At 45.4% G+C, this 20,660-nt stretch overlaps 1 protein-coding gene across 6 annotated transcripts in view; it reads right to left on the bottom strand.

The window, feature by feature from the left end:
• Nucleotides 1-20,660, bottom strand: part of POC1A (POC1 centriolar protein A) — a 107,176-nt gene that overhangs the window by 27,573 nt on the left and 58,943 nt on the right. The gene's annotated exons all lie outside the window — the stretch shown is intronic.

Here is a 20,660-nt window from a genome sequence, read left to right as displayed (position 1 = left end):
CCTTTCTGTAGTGGGGGGCCCCACAACTGGACGCAATACTCCAGATGAGGCCTCACCAGTGCCGAATAGAGGGGAATGATCACTTCCCTCAATCTGCTGGCAATGCTGCTACTAATGCAGCCCAATATGCCGTTAGCCTTCTTAGCAACAAGGGCACACTGCTGACTCATATCCAGCTTCTCATCCACTGTAATCCCCAGGTCCTTTTCTGCAGAACTGCTGCTTAGCCAATTGGTCCCTAGCCTGTAAAGGTGCATGGGATTCTTCCATCCTAAGTGTAGGACTCTGCATTTGTCCTTGCTGAACTTCATCAGATTTTTTTGGCCCAATCCTCCGATTTGTCTAGGTCACTCTGGACCCTATCCCTACCCTCCAGCGTATCTACCTCTCCCCCCAGCCTAGTGTTATCTGTGAACTTGCTGAGGATGCAATCCATCTCATCATCCAGATAATTAATAAAGATGTGGAACAAAATCGGCCCCTGGACTGACCCCTGGGGCACTCCGCTTGATACCAGCTGCCAACTAGGCATCGAGCTGTTGATCACTACCTGTTGAGCCTGACAACCTAGCTAGCTTTCTTTCCACCTTATAGTCCATTCATCCAATCCATACTTCTTTAATTTGCTGGCAAGAATACTGTGGTAGACTGTATCAAAAGCTTTGCTAAAGTCCAGATATATCACGTCCACTGCTTTCCCCATATCCACAGACCCAGCTCTCTCATCATAGAAGGCAATCAGGTTGGTCAGGCATGACTTGCCCTTGCTGAATCCATGTTGACTGTTCCTGATCCTTTCCTCTCCTCCAAGTGCTTCAAAACGGTTTCCTTAAAGACCTGCTCCATGATTTTTCCAGGGACTGAGGTGAGGCTCACTGGTCTGTAGTTCCCTGGGTTCTCCTCCTTCCCTTTTTTAAAGATGGGCACTACATTAGCCTTTTTCCAATTGTCCGATCAGAGACATTTGTGTAAGTATTGCAAGAAAGGTCTGCCACACATTGCATAGGTAACTGCTAACACATTGACAGTTCTAGTCCTGTACAAAACTTTTAGACGTCTTTGTTCCCCTTAATGCACGTTTTGAAGATGCATGTTTTCTATAAAGAAAGAAAGCTGCTGCCATCAAATCCAGTTTGAAAAAAGAAGACCCCCCCCCAATTTATTATAGGTGACAGAGTAATATATACAGTTACGATTGCCTGACACTTTCCATTATCAGACCCCTGTTTTCAGCTGCTTATAACCAACATTGTCAAATTTTAATAATTTGTGCTGAAATTTTCCATGGTGTCTGCCTGCCTCAGGCTGAATTTTTTTGAACGTTTCAGCCATTCCAGAGCATAAGATAGGGAAACATGTTCTCAAAGAGGAAACAGAAATTCCACCATGTGGCATCATGCTGACATCCACAGCAGAGTTGGAACCTTTAGATCCATTGCACTGAGCTAACAGAGTAACTGATAGCAGCAGTAGACTGTCATCCACTAAGTGGAGCAACACTAGAGGAGGGGGATAAGAGACTCCCAACTGCACCATTATCATAGAATATCAGGGTTGAAAGGGACCTCAGGAGGTCATCTAGTCCAACCCCCTGCTCAAAGCAGGACCAATCCCCAGATTGTTTACCCCAGCTCCCTAAATGGCCCCCTCAAGGATTGAACTCACAACCCCGGGTTTAGCAGGCCAATGCTCAAACCACTGCGCTATCCCTCCCCACTATCACTCCTATTCAGTGTGGTGTTTTTGGCTATTCCTGTAGAATACAGTAGCGGTTTATCTGAAGGGCAAGGTACACATCTGACTGTGTCAGGGCATTATCAGTTAATGGGAGTTCTAGCTCCATGCAGTTAGATGAAAATTTACGCCAAGAGGGGATGCAACAGCAAGTAGGAAAAAAAATGCTAAAAGGGAAGTATGAGCTGATGCCAAAAATAGAGATTGTTACTAATTTGAAAACCAAGAGGTCAGAACAGAAAAAACATCTGACATATGAGTAATTCAGGAAGAATTTACTTACATAAAGAATGACTGGATAATGGAATGAATGCAGCACTCAGCAATAAAAGCAATGTGACAGACCACAGGACAAATGTAGAAAAGAAAACGGTATAAAACACTACACAGATTTAGCTGGGAGAAAATGAGACAGGTAGATTTGGACAGTCTATAAATTCATAGATCTTAGCCTCCTCCAGGATACTAGGCAAGGATGCCTGCTACTTCCATTGCTTTTTTATTTGGCTCGAGTCCTTGGCAGTAGCTATATAGGATCATCTAGATATCCGAGGCATATAAATGGTTCCATGGAATATAAATTGATGTTCTGTGCAGCGGATACCCTTTGGTATATATTCAAACCAGAAACCACTATTCCAGCTCTCCTATCACTAATTCAAAAATTCAGAGCAGTATCTAGTACTAACTAAATTGGAAAAAATTGAAACTACTGGAAATCTCCTGGTTATCATGTAGAGGGGCTTTTTCCCAATGGAATTTCCATAGGCAAACAAAAGTAACACGAAACATTAATGAACTATTTTCTCTCATATAACTAGTGATACGAATAGGTGGCATTCTCTCTCCCTGAGCCTGTGGAGAAGGGTTAATACAATAAAAATGAATAGTCTGCCTAGGCTCCTCTGTATTCTAAATAGCCTATCTGTAAATATCCTTCCATCTTATTCTAGCCAATTGAACAACAATTATGAGAGCTTTTTGGTGGGGTCCAGGTCAATGCCCATGACTACCATTTAAAAAGCTCCAGTTACCTTTAGTCTGGGTAGGGTTGGGCTCCCAGACCTGCAAAATTACGATTATGCTTTTATTGTGTCAGATGCCAAAGTGGGTCCAGCATACTAACCTCGGTATACTCGCATGGGCAGAAACTGAATGGGTATTAATCACAGTTAACTCACGCGATTAACTCAGAAACATTAACTGTGATTAAAAAAATAATTGTAATTGATTGCAGTTTAATTGCATGGTTAAACAATAGAATACCAACTGAAATTTATTAAATATATTTGGATGTTTTTCTACATTTTCAAATATATTGATTTCAGCTACAATACAGAATACAAAGTGTACAGTGCTCACTTTATATTTTTTATTACAAATAGTTGCACTGTAAAAATGATAAAAGATAGTATTTTTCAATTCACCTCATACAAGTACTGTAGTGCAATCTCTTTATTACGAAAGTATCAGAGGGGTAGCTGTGTTAGTCTGGATCTGTAAAAAGCGACAAAGAGTCCTGTGGCACCTTATAGACTAACAGACGTATTGGAGCATAAGCTTTTGTGGGTCAATATCCACTTTGTCAGACACGTGAAAGTGCAACTTACAGATGTAGATGTGGAGGCTGCATGAAGGGTCTGGGCTATCCTAGCTAAGAGGTACCAATTTCATCCTCAGCATTATGCAAGAGCATCTATCTCGGGTAACCCAGCCTTGCATATTGGGGAAAAAACTATAATTTGGAAGAAGTGGCTGAGCAGGCATCATATGGATTCCCAATTAGTCATGGATAAGGGCTCTCTCTCTTTTCTAACACTTAAACTAGTGGTTCTCAACCAGGAGTACGCAGATGTCTTCTGGGAGTATATCAACTCATCTAGATATTTGCCTAATTTTACAACAGGCTACACAAAAAGCACTGTTGAAGTCAGTACAAACTAAAAATTCGAACAGACAATGACTTGTTTATACTGCTCTATATATTATACACTGAAATGTAAGTACAATATTTATATTCCAATTGATTTATTTTATAAATTATATGGTAAAAATGAGAAAGTCAGCAATTTTTCAGTCATAGCGTGCTGTGACACTTTTGTATTTGTGTTTGATTTTGTAAGCAAGTAGTTTTTAAGGGAGGTGAAACTTGGGGCATGCAAGACAGATCAAACTCCTGAAAGGGGTACAGTAGTCTGGAAAGGTTGAGAGCCACTGACTTAAACTACATGACCTGCCAATCTCAGTGGAATGGCAATACTTACAACAAAAACACTTGATAATGCATCAGTTTGGTCCAGATGCTCTAGGACTTCCAGATTCTAAATCCCTAGATCTATTGGGAACTTTGGAAATACTTCATGAACGCCACAGGCCCATGTCCACTACGTATGCTTTACTAAGGTAGAGGAGCTCCACTGGTCTGGAGTTTGAGGGCCTTAGAAGGGGAGTTATGACAGCCCTTAAAAGAACCCCAGTGGCAGAGCATATTACAGAACGTTAAAAATGTTTCTGTGGATTTCAGGCTATAACTGGCACCACAAAAGATTCTATTCAAAATGTATTGGACGCCACAGATATTGTACAAGATGGGGGGCCTTGCCTTCTGATATTTGTTGGTGCTGTAATAAAGAAAAAGGAAGCCTGATGCAAATGCTATGTGACTGTCCAGTAGCCAGGCAGCTGTGGAAAGAGGTGGATACAAGAATGGAAACAATGCTTGGCTTGAGCAACCAAACCTGAGCTGAAAATTATATCCTAGGGTATATACCTACTATGCTGAGTTTAACTCCAACACAAAGATGTTGATTCTTGAGAGCGGCAATGATTTCTAAGCACATGTTTTTACAAAAAAGGAGGAGTAGGCTTATGCCCAGAACAGAGCAGTGGTATTCGGACATGTCTGAGTTAGCAGCAAAAGGGATAGCTTATCTATGTAGGGAGCAATTATATGAGTTCAAAGAAATTTGGACCTCCATTTCTCGATACATTTGGATAAGGAATGCTGAGATAGGTAGAATGGAAGCTTAGAATTATTTGAGCTGACTTCTCACTTTTTCCCCACCTCTTCCCCCTCCTAGCCCATCCTCTCTTCCCCTTTTTGCTAATTTGTGCATGTAGTTTTGTTGATTATTGCTACCCCACCTTAACATGTTATGTCTGAGTAATATTCTCTAATTTTGTATTGTCAAAGCTGCAAGACCAGACAAGTTAGAAAGATGCATAATTGCATTATATTGTTAGATATGTGAAATGTGCAAGTATTTGCTGACATATACAAACTGTAAGTGATTTACCTTTTTGTATTTTTACTGTTTGCTTCTTTATGAAAATTAATTTAAAAAATCATCATACAAAAAAAGTGTCACAGATCTTGGTGAACTATATGCTTTACTTCTACATCATCATTATAATAAGTAACTAGTAAGTAAACTGTATTTGAAAATAATGGTTTCATGCCTTGGCATATATTGCATTTTTAAATATTTTTTAAAAAGAAAAACAAGAGACAACATGAAAGACATCGCAGTTAAGCATATGAAAATGAATGCACTTAGATGGCAAAGATAACATGGAAGCACACAGCAGAGTTAAAAGGATAGAGCCAATGTGTATCAGAAGACTATTCACTAGGGCTGTTAAAAATTATTCAGTTTCTTGGTTGTTTGGGAAGGATTTTATCCAACTTACCAAGTAAAGCCATTTTTACTGAAGTTACTAAGAATCAACATTAAACTCTTCTATAGGAACATGTCCCAGCTCCTTTTACGCAGAGCCATTTTAGAATGACAGATGCTGAGGAATTAAGACATTCATTGAGTAAGCGACCATGGGAGGAAGTATTAAATCCACTAGTGCAGTAAGAGTTCCAAACCTACTTCGCTTTTCCAACAAGACAAGGTCAGGTCAAGTATACTCAGACCAGAAAAGCATCTGTTTAGAAAGAGAACAGGCTACCGTCCCTTTGGTTAGAATGTACTGCAACTATACCACTATTGTTCGTGAGTTTGCTATACCATTAGCTTCCAAATTTCACAAACTGTTAAACACAAATTGAAAATTAAGATTACTACTGGAAAATGTGTTACTGAGCAGTGTTCCCCTTAAGATATGTAGAGGATGTGTCCATATACACACGCATCTACCCACATCTACACCCACACAAATTATAATTTAAGAAGGATATGAGGACTATTTGTTAGTGGAAGCACGAAGCTTGGAAACTAATTTTGCACATCTGAATACATAAGTTCAGCCTTTAAAATAGGCACATCAAACATTCAGTCATATCCAGATGTGTTGTTCTAAGTTACGGTGACTAATTTAATACATGTGCTATATAAACACATCCATAACATTTCTAGGCTTGAAAGGATTAGATGTTTAATGGTAAATGCTGATTTCATTGTATATACAAAATGAAGAAAAAATATTTCACCAATAACCAAAATTTAGATCCAGAAAGGAAGAAAAATGCTGCTTAAGAACTTGGAGTTTAAGGATAGTTACTTTGTATATTTTGACATGTGATGTTGAAATTTTTGTTTTAATGGTCATAATGGTTTAACTTTTTGAATCTCAACATCTACAGTAATTAAATTATCGTGTGACCCCATCAATAATTTACCCCAACTTTAAAAATTTAAATAGATAACAGAAAAAATGCTTAAAAATAAGTATCAGTATTAGCTGTTGAAATTATTTTTAAAAAATTGAATTCTGCCAAGCCCACTTATTTCAAAAACCAAGATTCGGCAGACAGACCAAAGGCACCAGGCCTCATTCTGGAATACGTATAAACCATGTTTGTTTAAAAAAAAGTATTTGACTCATATAGTTGCAAAATTCACATCTGAAGAGGTATAGCACACTTTTTCTGCCATCAGTGATCATCTTACCTTTTGCCATGTCCATCATCATACTCTCAGTTCTTCACACTTTTAAAACTCCCTTACTCAAGACCATGTCTCTCCCTTTCCCATAGTGTGTAAAACTTTCCCCACAGTAAAAAGAATTTCATAGAAGGGCCTAGCACAAACTTGGCAAGCATCAGACAAAAGCAGGGCTTTCAGAAAGTAAAAAATCAGCAGAAAATACAGGTTTACATTCTAAATTCCATCTCAGCCTTATCTAGTGTAGCTACTGCACTGCAGTAATATCACATACTTCAAAATCCAGATGCTAACATGCCTAAACAAAGGCCAATATTTGAGCTTAAGGAAATTTCAGTATCTTAAATAAAGACTTTTGTTCTTATTTTCATATGTATGAAAAGTTATATTTACAAATTTAACTCACAAACTACAATCTTTGTTCACCACCACACTTTTTAGCACACAAATAAAGATAAATATCTAAGCAGTTTCCAAATGCCAATGTGATATCAATTGATCAGCATTTGCTCTTCTAAGAATTTACTATACATAGTCTTCCTAGAATCTGGAAAATGATACCAACAAATATATCATATAATGAAATACATATGCTAGTAAAATCACATCAATGATAACTATGTAAGGGAATTACCTCCCGTCAATATGCTTTCTTTATACTGACAAGAAAATATGACAACAGTGTGATCAACTCTCTCTGCGAAGAATAAATTATAGGATTAAAGATTTCAGATCACATGTTCCAAGATGATGGAAATATGGTCTATGGACCTCATCCTGTCATATGCACAGACTCCTGTGCCCACAATGATCCCCACTGATTCAAGCAGCCTCTGCACAGGCATAAGCATCTATCCATTTGGAGTCATTTGCAGGATCCAGACCCCCATCCTGTAACTGCTCACATGCATGCTTAGCTTTAGGCATGTAAGTAGCCCCTTGGAATTCACTCACTAGTCACACGCTTAAAGTTGAGGTCTGAAGTGTTTACAGGATTGAGGTCTAAAACTAAGCTGCTTTTGCCTGGAACCATGTCTTCCTAGGAACTTACAAAGCACCTAGTGTGACGCCCCGATCCTGATTTAGGTCTCAGGGAATTAATGCAATGTTACTAACATCACCACCTGATCCAGTTTGTAATTCAGACAAAAGTTTTTTTTGTTTTTTTTATTTGACAACCTTAGCTTTCAAGTTACCATATAGAACCTATGATTGACTCATTTAAATCAAGTTTTGTTGTAGCCATCTTGATCCCAGGATATTACAGACAAGGTGGATGAGGTAAAATCTTTTATTGGACTAACTTTAGTTAGTGACACACACAAGCTTTCAAGCTTCCCCAAACCTGAAGAAGAGCTTTGTGTAAGCTGAGTCGAAAGATTGTCCCTCTTACCAACAGAAAATGGTCCAATAAAAGATATTACCTCACCCACCTGAGGTATCACATTTCAACAAACACATTTAGAGCTCACAAGCCCAAGTTACATATAGGAGCTTTAGTTTTGTTCACACAAGACATAAATAAAGGGAACACGTCATGCCTCTCCTTCGCCTAGCAAGGTTTTTATGTCATGCCCATTATTGTAGTTCCTTATGACCTTCTGTTCCAGATGTGCTAGCTTGAAGTGGGACAGGGCACTGAAATGGACAAGAATTCTATTTCTGAAATGAGCCAGGATACTCAAACCTTAAGAACATAAGAACGGCCATACTGGGTCAGACAATGATCCACCTAGCCAGCAGCCTGCCTTCTGACAGTGGCCCATGCTTCAGAGGGAACAAACAGAACAAAATTCCTTTTTGAACCCAGTTATCCTTTTGGCCTTCACAACATCCTCTGGCAACAAGTTCACAGGTTAACTGTATGTTGTGTGAAGAAGTAATTCCTTTTGTTTTAAACCTGCTGCTAATAATTTAATTGTGTGACCCAGAGTTCTTGTATTATGTGAAGTGATAAATCACTTTCTCCACACCATTCATGATATTATAGACATCTTCTAATATCCCCCTCTGAGTTGTCTCTTTTCCGAGCTGAATAGTCCCAGTCTCTCCTCATACGGAAGCTGTTCTACACCCTTAATCATTTTTGTTGCTCTTCTCTGTACCTTTTCCAGTTATCATATTTTTTTCAGATGAGGTGACCAGAATTGTATGCACTATTTAGGTGTGGGCATAACATGGATTTATATAGAGGTATTATGGTATTTTCTGTCTTGTTATCTATCCCTTTCCTAATGGTTTCCAACATTGTTAGCTTTCTTGAATGCCAATGCACCTTGAGCAGATATTTTCAGAAAACTATCTACAAGGCCTCTTTCTTCAGTGGTAACAGCTAACTTAGACCCCATCATTTTGTATGTATAGTTGGGATTATGTTTTCCAATGTGCATTACTTTGCATTTATCAACAGTGAATTTCACCTGCCATTTTATTGCCAGCACCCAGTTTTGAGAGATCCCTTTGTAACTCTTTGCAGTCTACTTTGAACTTAGCTGTCGTGCATAATTTTGTATCACCAGCAAACTTTGCCACCTCATGGTTTACCCCTTTTTCCAGATCATTTATGGATACACTGGCCAGCTCCAGCCCAGTACAGATCCCTGGGGAACACAGTTAATTACCTCTCTCCATTCTGAAGACTGGCCATTTATTCCTATCCTTTCTTTCCTATCTTTCAACCAGTTACTGATCCATGAGAGGACCCTTCCTCTTATCCCATGACTGCTCAGTTTGCTTAAGAGCCTTTGGTGAGGGATACTGTCAAAGGCTTTCTGAAAGTTCAAGTGATATCCACTGGATCCACATGTTTGTTGATTCCCTCAAAGAATTCTAATAACGTGGTGAGGCATGATTTCCCTTCATGAAAGCCATGTTGACTCTTCTCCATTATACTGTATTCACCTATGTGTCTGATAAATTTGTTCCCTACTATAGCTTCAACCTATATACTTGGTAATGAAGTTGGGCTTACTGGCCTGTAATTGGAACTGAAGCTGATTCAAGTGATAGGTTACATACCACAGTTAGTAGTTCTGCAATTTCATATCTGAGTTCCTTCAGAACTGCTGGGTGAATACCATCTGGTCCTGGTGACTTATTGCTGTTATATTTACCAATTTGTTCCAAAACCACCTCTACTGACATCTCAATCTGGGATAGTTCCTCAGATTTGTCACCTAATTCCTCAGGTATGGGAATCTCCCTCAAACCCTCTGCAGTAAAGACAGATGCAAAGAATTCATTTAGCTTCTCCACAATGGCCTTGTCTTCCTTGAGTGCTCCTTCAGTACCTCGATTGTCCAATGGCCCCCAATGTTGTTTGGCAGGCTATCTGCTTCTGATGTACTTAATTTTTTTGCTGTTAGTTTTTGAGTAGTTTGCTAGTTGGTCTCCAAATTCTTTTTTGGGCTGACTAATTACACTTTTATATTTGACATGCCAGAGTTTATGCTCCTTTATTTTTCTCAGTAGGAGCTGACTTCCAATTCGTAAAGGATGCATTTTTGCCTCTAATCACCTCTTTAATTCTGTTTAGCCATGGTGGCATTTTTTAGGTCCTCTTAATATTTTTTTAATTTGGAATATATATTTAATTTGAGCCTCTATAATGGTGTTTTAAAAATGTTTCCATGTAGCTTGCAGACATTTCATGCATGACTGTTCCTTTTAATTTCAATTTAACTAGCTTCCTCATTTTTGTACATTTCCTCTTTTTCAAGTTAAATACTACTGTGGAGAGCTTCTTTGGTGTCCCCTCCCCACACCCAGGATGTTACAATTAATTGCATTATGGTCACTATTACTAAGCAGTGCAGCTATATGCACCTCTTGGACCAGATCCTGTGTGCCACTTAGGACTAAATCAAGAATTCTCTCCCCCCTTGTGGGACCAGGACTAGCTGCTCCAAGAAGCAGTCATTAATGGTATCTAGAAATTTTCTCTCTACATCTGGTCCTGAGGTACCCAGTCAATATGGGGATAGTTGAAATCTCCCATTATTACTGAGTTTTCTATTTTTATAGCCTCCCTAACCTCCCCGAGCATTTTAAAACCATCATCCTTGTCAGGTGGTTGGTAGTATATTCCTATTGCTACACTCTTATTATTCAAACATGGAATATCTATCCATATGGATTCTATGGTACAGTTTGATTCATTTAAGATTTTTACTACATTTAACTCTATACTTTCTCTCACAGATAATGCTACTCCTTCACCAGCACGACTTATTCTGTCATTCCTATATTTTTTGTACACCAATATTACCGTAATTAACATTGTTCCACCAAATTTCTGTGACGTCTGTCAATATCTTCATTTAATACTTGGCACTCAAATTCACTCATCTATCTTTTCCTCTTTGCTAGAATATAGAAAACCCCCTTTAATAGAGCCTCCCCTCAGGGATGTGTCTGTCTGAACCATGTGTTCTTATGCACCTGTTGGCTTTCCCTCAGCCCTTAGTTTAAAAACTCCTCTACAATCTTTTTAATTTTACATGCCAGCAACCGGGTTACATTTTGATTTAGGTGGAGCCCATCCTTTCTTTATAGCCCAGGTCCCTAAAGTGTGGATCATGGAATCATAGCAGATTAGGGTTGGAATTAGGAGGTCATCTAATCCAACCCCCTGCCCAAGGCATGACCAACACGAATTAAATCATCCCAGCCAGGGCTTTATCAAGCCAGGCCTTAAAAACCTCCAAGGATGAAGATTCCACCACCTACCTAAGTAACCCATTCCAGTGATTCACCACCCTCCTAGTGAAATAGTGTTCCTAATATCCAACCTAGGCCTCAACTAGCTGATATCTTATAAAGCTGTATCTTATAAACGATGCAGCAATTTTATTCCCCCCTACTACCAGGATCAGAATGGAAGTCATTTTTAGATCAAGTTCTGTTTTGAGTCCAGCACAATGATGCAATGTCAGGCCAATATGATCTCAAGTAGTCTGTTCCAAAGAGTAGTAGGAAGATAGAAGCGTCATGTATAATTTAACATGCAATCACTCGTTTCTTATTATATCCATCACTCGTGCTAACCTGCTTCTCCTCTCTCAAAGAGGCTATCAGAAAAGCTATCTGGCATTATATGTTCTGTTTTTGTTTACATTACCTCTACTTCAGTCAGAATACACATTTTCACAATGCTTAATAAAGTAGCAGGACTTTGTAGCCCAAACTCATTAGGAAACACATTTATTGATTTAGGTTAAAGACAAAATGACACAGGCAGTACTGAAGTATAATGCCTAAGTGTATCCCCAGTATTGGTAAGGAATAATAGACAATAGCCCTTGAAGGGATAACTCAGTAACAAGGTTAAAGGATTCTGCAGACAGCCTTTTTTAAAAAAAACAAAATTCTCAGTACAGTCATGCAGCAGAGGTGGAAAAGATTAAACAGCTTCCCTTTATAGTGGGTGAAGTTATTGTTCTTAATTGGGAAATCAAAAGCTACTTATGAGAAAAACAAAAACTGCAGTTTTAAAGTTTGATTTTGTAAATTTTTTGAGAGGTGGGTTGAGCACAAGGATGAGGGGAGAAAGGAAACTATAACCTCTTAAAATCATAATAAAATTTATCTGCAGAAATATCTTGTTTTTAAACCACTCTAGCTTGCCTGAGACAAAACACAGCCCTTACATATAAGGGAGGCTGAACATACCTCAGTTTTAATGCTTGCAACAAACTGGAGTTATAAGAAAGTGCTTTAAAAAAAACAAACCCAGATTTTACCTTTGAAGAAAGTATTATCCAAAAATAACATTTAAGGATAAGAAGTCAAACTGATGTGCAAGTGCAATGTTACGGAAACTAGGGCTCAGCGTTCAAGCTATTTACATCACTTAAAATAATAAATCAAACCACCTCCAGAATCATTAACCTCTTTTCAACAACCATACCTGCTATGCTTTACAGACCATTTCACATCAATTTTAAAGCTAGACAACCTATGGAATTTAAATCAGTGCTTGGGCTCTTCACAAGGAAAAATGTATTTAACATCCTCTCATCCTCTTACAATCCAACCTATAACAGGAGAACTATGGATTCATAAAATGAAATATTCTTAGTAATCCAATGTATATCAGGATACTGAAAACTGAGGCTGTTGAGCATTTTTATTTTGAAACAAAAAAGGACAGGACCATAATTTTGATTATGTGTAGCAAATCCACTGATAAAGCACTTGTATAGATCCTGCCTTCACTATATTTATAAGCAGGTTGCAATTCACCTGTTCACAGTATGATTGTTATACACATGGTAAGAACAGTGACAACCCTGAAGACCAGGAGTGTAATCCTGTAACCACTGTAGCCAAGGGGGGTTGCCACTGATTTCAATGGGGCAAAGATTTCATCCTAAGGTCCACTGTTCTGCTAAGAATCAGAGCAGTCCCTCATCCACATGGCAACGCTAGAACATATTTTAATCAATTCCCGTGATACAACAGAATTTACACTGTGGTTGGAATCACAGTGATATAGCATGGAAGTCCTGAATTGTTTTAATGGACTATCCATTCTCAGACTGTGTCAGCTAGTGTTTTTCTTAACTTCCACTCTTACTAACCCCTGTGCAGTTCCACCAGCTGTAGTGCTAGCATGGGAAGGCACCTGAGTGTTTTTAACCAAGATGTCTTCTAACCATGGTCACAGCAAGTCAAGAAGACCAGGTGGTTAAACACCATGCCACTTCTTCCCACATGGTGCAATGGTATAATATTTTTCTTAAAAGTTTCCCTGTCCCTAGGCCTCATACTAAAACTTCACTCTGCATCTAGTTATGCTTCACTCCAGTATATGCAATTTCTACTGGTCTAATATTTTTGGAATGCAACAACTTTAACAGATAGATTATGATGCTTTCCTTGGAAGTGTTACTTCCCCTTGCTCCTCTGTCCAGTTGAGAAAAGAAGTCTCCACTGTCATGAGAAAGAATGGAACTGAAGTGACTGCAACTACTCTTAACATGGAATGAAGAGCTGATCTTCCAGACACAAGCATGCACACAACAATGGCCAGCACAACCAGTGGCCACTGGAACTCCGGGGCGGGAGAGGAGATGGGGGAAGAGAGGGCTGAGTAAAGAGACGGGAGGATCTGCCTGGTACACCTGCTTCTTTTGCAGTGACACACTGCTTTTAATGAGTGAAAGGGCAGCAGGGGTCAGGGATGGCAGGCCATCTGAAATTAGGGAAGACATTAATAGTCTAAAATCGTCTAGTTCATTTTAGTAAAGTGACAACTAAGGGGGGATATGATAGATGTCTCTAAAATTATGAACAGTGTGAGGGGAAAAAAAGAGTTATTTACTGCTTCATATAAAACAAGAATCAGGGATCATTCAATGATATTAATAGGCAGCAGCTTTAAAACAAACGAAGTAGTACTTCTTCACACAACGCACAGTCACCTGTGGAACTTGATGCCACGGGATGTCACGATGGCCAAAAACATAACTGGGATCAAAAGAGATTTAGGTAAATTCATGGAGAATAGGGCCATTAGTGGATATTAGCCAAGATGGTCAGGGACCCAATCCCATGCTCTTGGTGTCCCTAAGTCTGACTGCCAAAAGCTGTGACTGAATGACAGGGGATGGACCACTTGATAAATTAACCTGTTCTCTTCACTCCCTCTGAAGCATCTGACACCAATCACTATGGGAAGACAGGCTACTGAACTAGATGGGCCATTGGTCTGATCCAGTATGGCCTTTCTTCTATTCTTATTACAAAATATATTTTAGCAATTCTGACACAAGCCTAATGAATTTATTCATAAGACTAGACTTCAGTTGCTGCTAATGTTTTGTTTTCTTTTAAATGAAACATCCAGATGGTAACTATATCGTTAAGAGCAATTCTATTCAGGTTATTGCTTATATATTGCCCTCTCTCTAAGGCCATATTATTTATCCAGTTCTTTAATTGCACTTTTTATGGGGTAATCAGAAACAATACCAGCCTCATCAATAAAACAGACTTTCTGCAACTTAAGTTTATGCTGGAGAACAAGATGACTTTGCAGCCTGAAATGCAGCCAGACACCTCATAAGGTGTAGGTAATGCTAATCAAATATCCTCTGAGTTTTCTCATTGAAAAGGGAAATAGCTGGCTCACAATATACGCAAAAGCTAAAAAAGTGTTAGAAAGAATATCAGTGAGTGGTGCTCACACAGATTTCAAGAGCTATTGTTAGGCACTTGATTAGAATTTAGCTTCACTTGGTAATGACTTGAAACAGGGAGATTAGCTGGTAGGGAAGAGAGAAAAGACGGTTACTCACCTGTAGTAACTGTTGTTCTTCGAGATGTGTTGCTCCAATCCATTCCAGTTAGGTGTGCGCGCCGCGCGTGCACGGCTTCTCGGAACTTTTTTCCCTAGCAACCCCGGCGGGCCGGCTGGCGCCCCCTGGAGTGGCGCCGCTATGGCGCTAAATATATACGTCAGCCGGCCCGTCCGCTCCTCAGTTCCTTCTTGCCGGCTACTCCAACAGTGGGGAAGGAGGGCGGGTCTGGAATGGATTGGAGCAACACATCTCGAAGAACAACAGTTACTACAGGTGAGTAACCGTCTTTTCTTCTTCGAGTGATTGCTCCAATGCATTCCAGTTAGGTGATTCCCAAGCCTTACCTAGGCGGTGGGGTCGGAGTCAGACGTGGCGGAGAGTAATACCGCAGAGCCGAAGGCTGCGTCGTCTCTAGACTGCTGCACCAACGCGTAGTGGGAGGCGAAGGTGTGGACCGAAGACCAGGTGGCCGCTCTGCAGATGTCCTGGATGGGGACATGGCTCAGGAAGGCGGCTGACGAGGCGTGCGCTCTCGTAGAATGAGCGGTGAGTCGGCATGGTGTCACGTGAGCCAGCTCGTAGCATGACCTGATGCATTGAGTCACCCAGGAGGAAATGCGCTGGGTAGAGACCGGCTCGCCTTTCATGCGATCAGCGACTGCGATGAAGAGCTGGGTGGAACGCCGAAAGGACCTTGTCCGGTCGATGTAAAACGCCAGCGCCCTACGGACGTCGAGGGTGTGGAGCTGTTGTTCCCGGGGCGAAGCATGGGGCTTCGGGAAGAAGACCGGGAGAAAGATGTCCTGATTAAGGTGGAAGGCCGAGACCACCTTTGGTAGGAAGGCCGGGTGAGGACGAAGCTGCACCTTATCCGCGTGAAAGACGGTGTAGGGGGGGCCCACCGTCAACGCTCGGAGCTCCGAGACTCTCCTTGCCGATGTTATGGCAACCAGGAAGGCCGTCTTATAGGAGAGGTAGAGGAGAGAACACGTGGCCATAGGCTCGAATGGTGGACGCATGAGCCTGGCCAGGACGAGGTTCAAGTCCCAGGTCTGGGCAGGGCGACGCACTGGCGGGTATAAGCGGTCGAGGCCCTTCAGGAAGCGGGAGACCATCGGATTGGAGAAGATGGTTCGACCCTCGGCTGACGGACGAAAGGCGGACACCGATGCGAGGTGGACCCGCAAGGAGGAAACCGCCAGACCCTGCTCCTTAAGGTACCATAGGTAGTCTAGGATGGTAGGGACAGGTACCACGAATGGGTTGAGCCCTTGCTGGTCACACCAGAGCGCGAACCTCTTCCATTTCGCCATGTAGGTGGTACGAGTGGAAGGCTTTCTGCTTTCAAGCAGGACTTGCTGCACGGCCGCCGAACAGTCCCTCTCTGCGTGGGTCAACCACGCAGGTACCAGGCTGTAAGATGGAGGGACTGCAGGTTCGGATGGTGGAGTTTGCCGAAGTCCTGCGTGATGAGGTCCGGCCACAATGGGAGGGTGATGGGCTCCCGAACGGAGAGCTCGAGCAGCAGGGTGTACCAATGCTGCCTCGGCCAGGCTGGAGCCACGAGTATCATGGTGGCTCGATCCCTCCGAAGCTTCTGGAGCACTCTGTGCACGAGCGGAAACGGGGGGAAGGCATAGAGGAGGTGAGTCTGCCACGGATACAGGAAAGCGTCCGACAGAGAGCCCGGCGAGTGCCCCCGGAACGAGCAGAACTGGAGACACTTCCTGTTCGCCTGGGAGGCGAAGAGGTCGACCCGGGGAAACCCCCACCTCTGGAAGATCATGTGTGCAACGTCGGGACGGAGGGACCACTCGTGGGAGAGAAACGACCTGCTGAGATGGTCGGCCAGCGTGTTCTGCACTCCCGGAAGAAAGGACGCTTCCAGGTGAATGGAGTGGGTCACGCAGAAGTCCCACAGGAGGATCGCCTCCTTGCAGAGGGGGGACGAGCGGGCTCCGCCCTGCTTGTTCACGTAGAACATTGCTGTTGTGTTGTCCGTGAACACTGTCACACAGCGGCCTTGCAGGTTGGTCCGAAAGGTGTGACATGCAAAGCGGATCGCTCGGAGCTCGCGGACATTGATGTGGAGCGTGAGTTCGCTCGCTGACCAGAGGCCTTGAGTGTGCAGGTCTCCGAGGTGAGCCCCCCATCCGAGCGCAGAGGCGTCCGTGGTCAACGTTGCCGATGGCCGAGGAGGGTGGAACGGGACTCCGGCGCACACGACCTCCGGGTCGAGCCACCAGCGGAGGGAGTCGAGAGCCGTCCTGTTGACGGTGACCACCATGTCGATGGCGTTGCGATGCGGGCGGTACACCGTCGCGAGCCAGGACTGAAACGGACGAAGGTGAAGTCGTGCGTACGCGGTGACGTACGTACACGATGCCATGTGGCCCAGGAGGCGGAGGCATGACCGCACCGTCGTAGTCGGGAAATTGACGAGGTCCCGGATGATGGATACCATCGTCTGGTGTCGAGCACGAGGGAGACAGGCTCTGGCCACCGTAGAGTCGAGGACCGCCCCAATGAATTCGACTCGCTGCGTCGGAATCAAAGTTGACTTCTCGGTGTTGACGAGAAGACCGAGGCGCCGAAAGAGAGCCAGGACCTCTAGCATCTGACTCTCCACGAGTTGCCTGGACAGACCGCGAATCAGCCAGTCGTCCAGATACAGGTAAACATGTATCTGGTTCCGTCGTAGTGCTGTGGCGACGACCGCCATGCATTTGGTGAATACTCTGGGGGCGGTCGAAAGGCCGAATGGCAACACGGCGAACTGGTAGTGGGCGTCGTTGACCACAAACCAAAGGTAGCGCCGATGAGGGGGGTAGATAGCGACATGGAAGTAGGCGTCCTTCATGTCGAGGGCCGCAAACCAGTCTCCCGGATCCAGGGAGGGAATGATGGTCCCCAAGGTGACCATGCGGAACTTGGGCTTGAGCAGGTATCTGTTCAGCCCGCGAAGGTCCAGGATAGGACGAAGTCCACCTTTCGCCTTGGGGATGAGGAAATACCGGGAGTAAAATCCCCTGCCCCGCCTGGAGGGAGGCACCTCCTCTATGGCACCCAGGCTCAACAGAGTCTGGACCTCTTGTATGAGGACTTGCTCGTGAGAGGGGTCCCTGAAGAGGGACAGGGAAGGTGGGTGGGAAGGAGGGGGCGAAACAAACTGAAGACGGTATCCCGAGTGGACCGTGCTGAGCACTCAGCTGTCCGACGTTACTCGAGACCATGCCGAGAAAAAACGGGAGAGGCGGTTGTGAAATAAACGGGGAGGATCCGGAGGGGAGAGTGATGTGCAGCCCTCGTGCGTCCCATCAAAAGGGTTGCTTCGCCGCCTGTGGGGCTTTGGAAGCGGCCTGGCCCTGGTTTCGGCGGTTGCCCGATGGGCGACGGCGATTTTGGGCCGGTCGCCGAGCCGGGTAGGGTCGGTACCGCGACTGATAGCGGGAGGGCTGCGGGCGGAATGGCCTGCGCTGCGTCACCGGCGTATGCATCCCGAGCGTACGGATCGCCACCCGGCCGTCCTTTAGCGACTGGATCCGCGAATCCGTCTTCTCCGAAAACAACCCCTTGGTGTCAAAGGGCAAATCCTGGAGAGTAAACTGGACTTCTGGAGGCAGGGTGGAAGATTGGAGCCAGGCGATGCGCCGCATCGTGACCCCTGTTGCAAAGGTCCGTGCCCCTGAGTCCGCCGCGTCGAGGCCGGCTGTAATGGAGGAGCGAGAGGATCGCCTCCCTTCCTCCAACATTGTGGTGAAGTCCTGGCGGGATGTTAACGGCAGGAGGTCAGTGTACTTGGCCAGGGACGTGAGTATGTCGAACACGTATCTGGCCAGGAGGACCTGTTGGTTACCGATCCTCATCTGCAGGCCCCCTGCAGAATAGACCTTTCGGCAGAGAAGGTCCATCCGTCGTGCCTCTTTCGCCTTTGGGGCAGCGGCCGGCTGGCCGTTACGCTCCCTATCGTTAACGGACTGTACCACCAGGGAGTCCGGAGTTGGATGCACATACAAGTACTCATAGCCCGTGGGAGGGACTGAGTACTTTCTTTCCACGCCCCTGGCTGTGGGAGGCACGGAAGCGGGCGTTTGCCAAATGGTGGTGGCGTTCCTTTGGACCGTGCGTACAAAAGGTAACGCAACCCGGACTGGCAAGTCTGACCCCACCACGTTCATGATGGGGTCCTCATCCTCCTTTACCTCCTCTACAGGGAGGTCCATAGCCGTCGCCACACGGCGGAGTAGGTCCTGATGCGCCTTCGCATCAACGGGGGGCGGCTCCCTTGATGCCGCGCCGGCCACTGCCTCGTCGGGAGAGGATGAGGAGGACAACTCCTGAACGACCTCAGCCGGAGAGGGGTCCACTGCGTGGTGGGCTGGGGGTTCGGAGGGGCCCTCTGGCGCCACCGGAACGGCTGGTGGTGGGGATGGCGGTGGTCGAGATATCGACGCCTCTGGGACTCTGCGGTGGGCCCCTGGAGGCCTCGGCGGAACAGGCACAGCGTCCGACTCATATTGTGCCCATGGGACCCAAAAACCCCACTGCTGGGCCCCGCTAGGCTGGGCTGGTGGCGTCGGAGGCGGGAGCCCATAGGCTTCTGCGCTGGAGGCGACCGACTCAGGGCGGGAAGGCCAGGGAGGTGCCAAGGAGGGTCCAGGGCATACCGCCGAGGGATGCTCTTCCCCTCGGCGCCGGGAAGGCGACCTCGCTCGACGGTCTCCGCGGTGCCGGGACCTCGACCGGGAGTAAGACCTCCGATGCCGAGACCGACCATGGTCATCGCGGTGCCGGGAGCTCGACCGGTGCCGGGAGCTCGACCGAGAGCGCAAACTGCGACGTCTGGAGCGTCCGCGGGAGTCGCGGCGCCGGGAACGGTGCCGGGACTGAGACCGTCGGTGCCGAGCTGGCGGCGACCTCGATCCGGTGCGACGTCGGGAGTGCGACCAGTACCGCGAAGAGGAGCGGTACCGGGACTTCGACCGACGAGCAGACTGCAATCGGTGCCGCGATGGAGTGCGGTGCCGGGAACGCGATCGGCGGGACGGCAAGCTGTCAACGGTGCGGGAACGAGACCGGGACCGTGTTCGACGTCCACGCCTTGATTCCAGGGAGGGTGGCCGGACCATTGCTACCGGTTTGCCCCTGGAGACGACAGCCCGCGCCGGCAGTGCCGGGGGCCGGAGGCCTGGAGCCTCTATGAGCTGTATCAGCTCTTGCGCGGAGGTAAACGTCTCCGGCGTCGACGGCAGCCGAGGCTCGACCACGGACGGCACCGGGGAGCGAGGCGGCGCCGGACTCGACGGCCCTTGCGGCGCCGGAGTCACAGGTGCACTGCACTGTTTGTGCAGAGGCACCACAGGGGCTGCAGGCTGCGGAGTCGCCTTGGCGGAGTCCTGCACGCGAGCCTGAGCCAGAGCCTTCGCCAGTCTTTGTTTCCTGGCGGGCGAGAGCGAGCGGTGCCGAGTCTTCGCAACCGCTTTCTTCGCCGGCGGTGCCGCAGTCGGTGCCGGTGGCGTGTCCTGCACGGGAGGCCGCGGAAGCGGCGCGGGCGGTGCCGGTGGTTGGAGAGACGCCTCCATGAGGATCTGTTTCAAGCGGCTATCTCGATCCTTGCGGGTCCGCGGTTTGAATTTTAAACAGATCTGGCACTTGTCAGTTCGGTGCCCTTCGCCCAAGCAGCGGAGACACGCGTCGTGCGGGTCTCCTACGGGCATCGGTTTCTGGCACA

Source organism: Mauremys reevesii, linkage group 7, assembly GCF_016161935.1.
Source record: "Mauremys reevesii isolate NIE-2019 linkage group 7, ASM1616193v1, whole genome shotgun sequence".
In the NCBI taxonomy this organism is placed as follows: domain Eukaryota; kingdom Metazoa; phylum Chordata; order Testudines; family Geoemydidae; genus Mauremys; species Mauremys reevesii.
The sequence above is the reverse complement of the archived record's forward strand: the minus strand, read 5'-3'. Positions and strand labels throughout refer to the sequence as shown.